Source organism: Mandrillus leucophaeus, unplaced genomic scaffold, assembly GCF_000951045.1.
Source record: "Mandrillus leucophaeus isolate KB7577 unplaced genomic scaffold, Mleu.le_1.0 Scaffold581, whole genome shotgun sequence".
NCBI lineage: Eukaryota > Metazoa > Chordata > Mammalia > Primates > Cercopithecidae > Mandrillus > Mandrillus leucophaeus.
The window spans coordinates 677,058-684,819 of record NW_012106264.1 but is presented as its reverse complement, the minus strand read 5'-3'; positions in this window follow the sequence as shown (position 1 = coordinate 684,819).

Sequence of the window (7,762 nt, the reverse complement as noted above, 5' to 3'; positions counted from 1 at the left end):
GCCTCAGCCTCCCAAGTAGCTAGAACTACAGGTGCACACTACCACACCCGACTAATATTTGTATTTTTTGTAGAGATGAGGTCTTGCCAAGTTGCCCAGGCTGGCCTCAAATTCTTGGGCTGAAGCAATCCTTTCACCTCAGCCTCCCAAAGTGCTGGAATTACAAGCGTCAGCCACCACACCCAGCTGTTAGCTGAGTTTTGACAAATGTATTTACCTGCGTAACCAACAGACCAGTTGTTACAGAAAACATTCCTATCACCCAGAAAGTGCCCCTTCCTAAAAATCCTCACCCTCATAGGAGATCTGATCTCCGCCACCATAGATTAGTTTTGCCTTTCTTGAATTTCATGCAAATAAATTGTACAGAAAATACTCTCTTGCATCTGTTAAAAACAGATTTTGTTGTTGTTGTTGTGTTTTTTGTTTGTTTTGTTTTGGAGACAGAGTCTTTCTCTGTTGCCCAGGCTGGAGTGCAGTAGCGCAATCTCTGCTCACTGCAACCTCTGCTTCCCAGGTTCAAGCAACTATCCCACCTCAGCCTCCCGAGTAGCTGAAACTACAGGCATGTGCCACCACACCTGGCTAATTTTTGTATTTTTAATAGAGATGGGGTTTTGCCATGTTGGCAGGGCTGATCTTGAACTCCTGACCTCAGGTGATCCACCCACCTCAGCCTCCCAAAATGCTAAGATTACAGGCATCATGAGCCACCGCACCCAGCCCAAAAACAGTTTTGTTCATCGTATTGTAAAATGTTCTTAGAGAAACGGCTTGGTCCTGTTAAGGCTCTCCCAAAGACCCAGGAGAATCCCAGAGGCTGAAGAGACTTAGCACAGGGTGAAGTTGATAAAGCAGAGGCGAGTGATTCACAAGGAGGAAGAATCAGTGGGGTGTGTGTGTGAGAGCAAGTTGCACCAGAAGCCTGGGCGGGACCAGGCCTAAGCATGGTGCTGACACTCGCATGTGTGCCATCTGAGGCCTGGTTTTGTGGGGGCTGCTGAGGATCTAGACTGTAGCAGGGCAAGCCAGTCCTGCCCTTGCAAAAACTGGGAGTACATTCTCCCTGCCCAGGACAGCTGCTGGGCTGGGAGCCCACAGGAGAGAAATGAAGGGGTGGCCTGCCCCTCCACACCTCTGGGCGTTTCTCGTTAGGTGGAACGAGAGACTTGAGAAAAGAAATGAGACACAGAGACAAAGTATAGAGAAAGAAAAAGTGGGCCCAGGGACCGGCGCTCGGCATACAGAGGACCCACGCCGCACCGGTCTCTGAGTTCCCTCAGGATTTTTTTTTTTTTGAGACAGAGTCTCGCTCTGTAGCCCAGGCTGGAGTGCAGTGGCCGGATCTCAGCTCACTGCAAGCTCCGCCTCCCGGGTTCACGCCATTCTCCGGCCTCAGCCTCCCGAGTAGCTGGGACTACAGGCGCCCGCCACCTCGCCCGGCTAGTTTTTTATATTTTTTAGTAGAGACGGGGTTTCACCGTGTTAGCCAGGATGGTCTCGATCTCCTGACCTCGTGATCCACCCGTCTCGGCCTCCCAAAGTGCTGGGATTACAGGCTTGAGCCACTGCGCCCGGCCCCTCAGGATTTATTGATCATTATCTTTACCATCTTAGAAAAAGGGAAGTGGCAGGATAATAGGATCATGGTAGGGAGAAGGTCAGCAGTTAAGACATATGAATAAAGATCTCTGTGGCATAAGTTTAAGGAAAAGTGCTGTGCCTTGATATGCATATGCAAACATCTCCATAAACATTTTTAGTGCATAAAGAGCAGCATTGCGCTAGCAAGTCCCACCTTTTGCCCTAAGGCGGTTTTCTCCTTTCTCAGTAAACAGAACATACAATTGGGTTTTACACCGAGATGTTCCATTGCCCAGGGACGGGCAGGAGACAGATGCGTTTCTCTATCTCAACTGCCAAGAGGCCTTCTTTCCTCTTGTACTAGTCCTCCTCAGCACAGACCCTTCACAGGTGTCAGGCTGGGGGATGATCAGGTCTTTCCCTTCCCACGAGGCCATATTTCAGACCATGACATGGGGAGAAACCTTGGACAATACCTAGCTTTCCTAGGCAGAGGTCCCTCCGACCTTTGGCAGTGTACGACCTTTGGCAGTGTACTTGTCCCTGGGTACTTGAGATTAAGAGAATGGTGATGACTTTTAACCAACCAGCAAGCTGCCTTCAGGCACTTGTTTAACAAAGCACACCCTGCACAGCCCAAAATCCTTTAAACCTTGAGTCACCACAGCACAAGTCCTCTTGCAAGGACAAGGTTGGGGGTAGGATCACAGATTAACAGCATCTCAAACACAGAACAAAATGGAGTCTCTTATGTCTACTTCTTTCTATATAGACACAGTAGCAGTCTGATCTTTCTTCTTTTCCCCACAAGAAAGGTGGCAACTCACACCTAAAGCCCAGAGCAGACATGAGTGGCCAGGAAAAGTGGTCATGTCTAGGGTGGCCCCAAAAGCAAGCTCTTTCCTACCTCACAACATGAAAACAGGATCACTTTCCTCCAGTTCATGTTCTAGGCTCACACAGAGGCTGTTTTCCCGCCATGCAACATGCATCTGTAAAGACCAGCACCTGCTTTCCCCCATGTCTCCTGACTCCATTCTTCCATCAGCCCAGAGGCCTCAGGGAGTAGGGACGGAGTGGGGAAGGAAATGGGACAGATGTGAGGTCTCTGGATTTCATGCTAGGGATTTGACAACTGGGAGTATAAATGAAAGAGTGTCTTCATGAAAAAGGAAACCTGTCGTCACAGCAATATACAAGCACACACCCACAGTCTGGCTGTCACATAGAGCAGGTGCACTCATTTAAACATTCAGCCCCAGCGATAGCCTCCTGTTTCAGGTCTGGGAGAACTTAGCAGAAGGGAGGAGTGTCAGGGGCTGGAGCAGAGCTGGGAGGAGCAGCCCTGGGGGCAAGCAAGGAAAACGGAGAACCCTGGTCCTCCCCACCCTGAGGACAGTGAAGTGCCTGCCTTTAGGGACACTGTGTCTCCTCATCAGCTCCATGCCTGAGGGAGAACACTGGTCTCTAAAATCCATTTCAGTCTCACTTGACCCATCTTGGACTCCATGGTATCCTTGAGGGCATGGACGAAGGTTTGGGATGTGAAGATCTTCGGTGAAGAGGTTTCTTAGGCACAGAGAGTTTCTCTAGAAAACAAAAGGATGGATCGTTCAGAGTTACGCCCCTTGTCCAGTGCTCTCCCATCCCATGTATTCCCCACTCCCCACCCGGCCTCCCCGGCCTCTGTACTTCCTTTGGCCCCTTCTGTCCTCATCAGTTTCCTCTGAACGTGTACCAGCTTTTCTAGCCCTCTCTCTTGCTGGTTCTCACCTGGTGTCTGTCTTGCTTTGTGCCTCTCCTGATTTCTCATTCCCTATTAGCCACACAATGACCCTACTCTCTCTACCCTGCTTCCCTCCTCAGTTCCCTGCACTCCCTCCCTCAGAAAAAGGATTTCCTACACATCAGGCACTCACGAAATAAAACAGACCTGTGAAGAGAATCACAGCCATTGCAACCAAGGCCAGAGTGACTAGGACGACTTCCCACAGCCTCAGCTGTCCATTAGACCTTCCCTCATTCCCTGGAGGGGCTGCACTTGTGCTGGTGACACTGGAGGTTGCGGTTGTTGTGTTAGTTCCACTGAAAGGTGTAGTGGACCCAGGGCAGGGGGGTTGTAGTGATTTCACTGGGAGGTGTGGTTGGTCCAGGAGGGGTAGTCACAGTAATTCCACTGGCAGGTGTGGTTGGTCCGGGGGCATGGTCATGGTGATTCTGCTGGATAATGTGGTTGATCCTGGAGGGGTGGGCACGGTGATTCCACTGGAAGGTGGGGTTGATCTAGGGGAGATGGCCATGGTGATTTCACTGGAAGTTACAGCTGATTAAGAAAGGGTGGCTGGTTGGCTCCATCGGAAATTTGGTTTTGTTCACCGCTACGGCTACTATGAGTAATACTGATGCTAATAATAATGGCTGTCATTTAAGAATGCTCACTATATTCCAGGCACTGTGCTAAGTACCACATATAAATTAGTACTCAAATCCTTACAATACATCCTTGAGATAGAAACTAATATTACCCCCATTTTATAGATAGGTAAATTGAGGTTTAGAGAAGTTAAGCAGCTAGTTCCAGGTCAGATAGTTAGTAGGTAGTGGAACAAGGATTTAAATCAAGGCAGTCTGACCCCAGAGCCAGCCCCTAAAGCCCTTAATCCATGCACTATTCCACATCCCAGGTATGGGGGAGTTACAAGACCAAGGTTTACAAGGGATGCTGTTATTCCTTCAACTATTCTTGATACTCTCCGACTAAAGAATGTAAGAGAAAAGTTGAAGGCCCATCATCCTCCTCTCCCAACAGTATTGTGCCCTTCCTCTAGGGGGCAGATAATCAAGGGGAATCGGTTTGGGAGGGGACCATGATGTGCATTTTTACTACATCGGGTAATTCTTCTGAACACAAAAGCTTGGGGCCGGGTGCAATGGCTCACACCTGTAATCCTAGCATTTTGGGAGGTCAAGGCAGGAGGATCACTTGAGGCCCGGAGTTCGAGACCAGCCTGGCCAACATGGTGAAACCCCATCTCTACTACAAATACAAAAAAATTAGCCAAGCATGGTAGTGCACGCCTGTAATCCCAGCTACTCAGGAGGTTGAGGCATGAGAATCGCTTGAGCCGGGGAGGTGGAGGTTGCAATGAGCTGAGAGCATGCCACTGCACTCGGGCCTGGACGACAAAGCAAGACTCTGTCTAAAAAAAAAAAGTTTGGGAGCCACTGGTGTAAAGGACCCCAGATGGCCTTGACACGTGGACTTGTAAAGAACCAGTCATGTGTAGCTTGAAGATATAAGATCTTCTGGGATTCGGGGAAGGGGCTCAGCTTCCTTGTTGGATCAGTTAGAGTTAAGCTGAGACTGGGCTTCTTTCCCTGTCATGCCTATTTTCTACCCTGTCTGATTTTCCATCCCATTAACAATCAAGCGCTTGGCCTCCCAGATCCCTGTAGACCCTCTCCTCATCAATGGTCTTGTTCTCTCCCTGGATATAGGTGCTGCCCTTTACCCTCCACATGTGTTCTTGCCTTGGCATTGTCTGGACTAACATAAGGATTGCCAATTTAGATTTGAGGGAAGAATTCCAAAACCGTGTGTCGATGCCTTAGGTTAGGGTCAGAGCCAAGAGAGAAACAAGTGAGAAGTTGAGATGAAAAGCTGGCCTGTGGAGAGGGAATAGACTGGTTTTGTGTTGTTCAGGGGCATAAAACACAGGAGTCAAAGTCATGCTGGGGCAGATTCTAGAGAGAAGTAAATCTGTGTGAGTGTGGAACAGCAATGTCTCATGAAGTGTTTAATTAGAGGCTAGATGACTGCTGTCAGAGACGCTGGAAATAGATTCCTGCCTACTATGGGTGGTCAGACACTAATTCAAGTTCCCTTTCAACGCTAATGCGCCTATATCTGGGAATGATATATTATAGAGGAAATAGGTCCATCTTCTGGGCAGAAGAGTTGCCACTGAGAACAGAACGGAGGACAGATGCTGGGTTGCATTGGAGAGAAAAAAGCAAAATAATCATCCCTCCTCCCTTGATGAGAATGGGAGCAACGAGGGCAGAGCGTGCATCCCAGAAGTTGTCAACACTTTTCCCAAACTCTACTCAAACTCCAAGATTATTCTCTTTTAAAGAAAATCACTCACCATTTCCTAAAAGTAAAAGGAAGTGAAACAGCCAGCATGTAGGGAAAATGATTTTCTCTTCCTTTTGAGATAGTTGGCCTGTGTGAGGCTGGAAGGGAGGGCTCCTCCCTTAGTCCCGATGGGATTAAGCCTTAGAAGGGAAAGGCAGGAAATGAGAATCTTGAGGGTGGAGTCTCAAGGTGGAGATCTGAGGGCTGGACTACTAGGAATTCGGATCTCCAAAGAATAGGTCCTCAATCTGAAGAGAAGCACCCATAAGGGGTCCTGGGCTGCAGGGGAGGCTGGATGTCTGGTCTTTGAGGTTCCCCACAGAATGCCACCTCTTCTTTTTCTCTTTCATAGAAGGCCTGTAGGCTGGGTACAGTGGCTTATGCCTGTAATCCCAGAACTTTGGGAGGCCAAGATAGGCAGATCACGAGTTCAGGAGTTCGAGACCAGCCTGGCCAACATAGTGAAACCCCGTCACTACTAAAAATACAAAAACTAGCTGAGTGTGGTGGCACTTACCTGTAGTCCCAATTGCTTGGGAGGCTGAGGCAGGAGAATCCCTTGAACCCGGGAGGCAGAGGTTGCAGTGAGCTGAGACCACGCCATTGCACTCCAGCCTGGGCAACAGAGTGAGACTCCATCTAAAAAAAAAAAAGAAGAAGAAGAAGGCCTTTAAAGCATCATCTGGGTGGGCAAGTTCTGGACATGTAGCCTGTTGTTCTTCCAGCTGTGAGCAGTGGCAGAATCCCCAAGCTTTGAGAGGAGGGTATAGCAGCCAGAAGGTAGGTGAGGATGGAGGATGACTTAGTCCCATGAGGAAGGGCCTGGGGAGGGGGAAGTGGAATAGTTCAAGGGGATCAAGGCTGTCAAAGTGGAGGGGATCCACCCTCTGAGGCAGGGATGGGGCAGAAAACCTGCTGTAGCTGAAGGCCTCCTTTCCTGGACAAGAAGTCCTGAGAACCCAGGATAGCTGGGCACGAGCAGGGTTGTGAGAAGGAAGCCCCTGCACACAGAGCTTAGCAGGTAGGACACCGGAAGTGAGATCCCTGTGAATGGGCACTGGAGACTGGACCTCTGGGCATTGCTGAGTGAGTAGTAAGCCTGCAAAGCATACCTTGAATGAGGTGGGGAAGAGAGACCTGGGGGAGGGAAATAGACTCTGGGGTCTCTGCAGCATGGCAGCTCAGGGTGGGAGAGTTGCGAGGGCAGTGGGAGCTGTTGAGGAGATGGAACCACAGATCAGTGCCTACCTGTGAGCTAGAGCTCATTGCTGAATTTTCAGGATTTTTGGCAACACAGCCATCATTAAAAATTAACTTGTATTAACAGTGAACTAAATTATATTTAAAACAAAGGTAAACATGCTCCAAACTCATTACTTTCCAATTGCTTTACTACATTTTATTATTATCTCTGCGCACCAAGTTACATACACCTATCACATCTGCCTGGTGTGGTGGGAATGGTATGGAACGGTGTGCCACCCATCGCTTGCCACTCCACACACAGTGATTCACACTGGTCACATGCAGTCAGCCCTGGTGGGTGCATTTGCACCACAAGAAGTGGGTTGTGAAACATTTACCAGCACACACGCTGCAGGGGACCTAAGGAGAGCGATGGCACTGGAGAGGAATGCGCCTGCTTCTAACCCTCCTTGATAGAGGCGCTCCCCTTTTGTTTTTGAGGAATTTATAGAAGCTTTTCCAACTGGGAGCTTCAGCTAGGTCTTCTCATCAGTGTTGCGTGCCAGACAAGCTGGATGATCAAGGAAGTACCTACCCTTTGGACATTGTCAGTTTGCCTGGAGACTGAGAGCTTACAGTCCAAGATTGCTTCAACTCTGGATGAGGCCAACAGAGAGAGCCCAAAGACAACTGAAGGAGCGGCAGAAAACAAAGATGGGAATGGGGTAATTGGCTTCCAGTTTCTTCATTCGCAGGTCATGAAAAAAACCTGGGGCTACACTCCATGAGAGTTTTTTTGTTTTCCGGTTTTTTTTTTTTTTTTTCTGAGACGGATTCTCGGAGTCTCACTCTGTC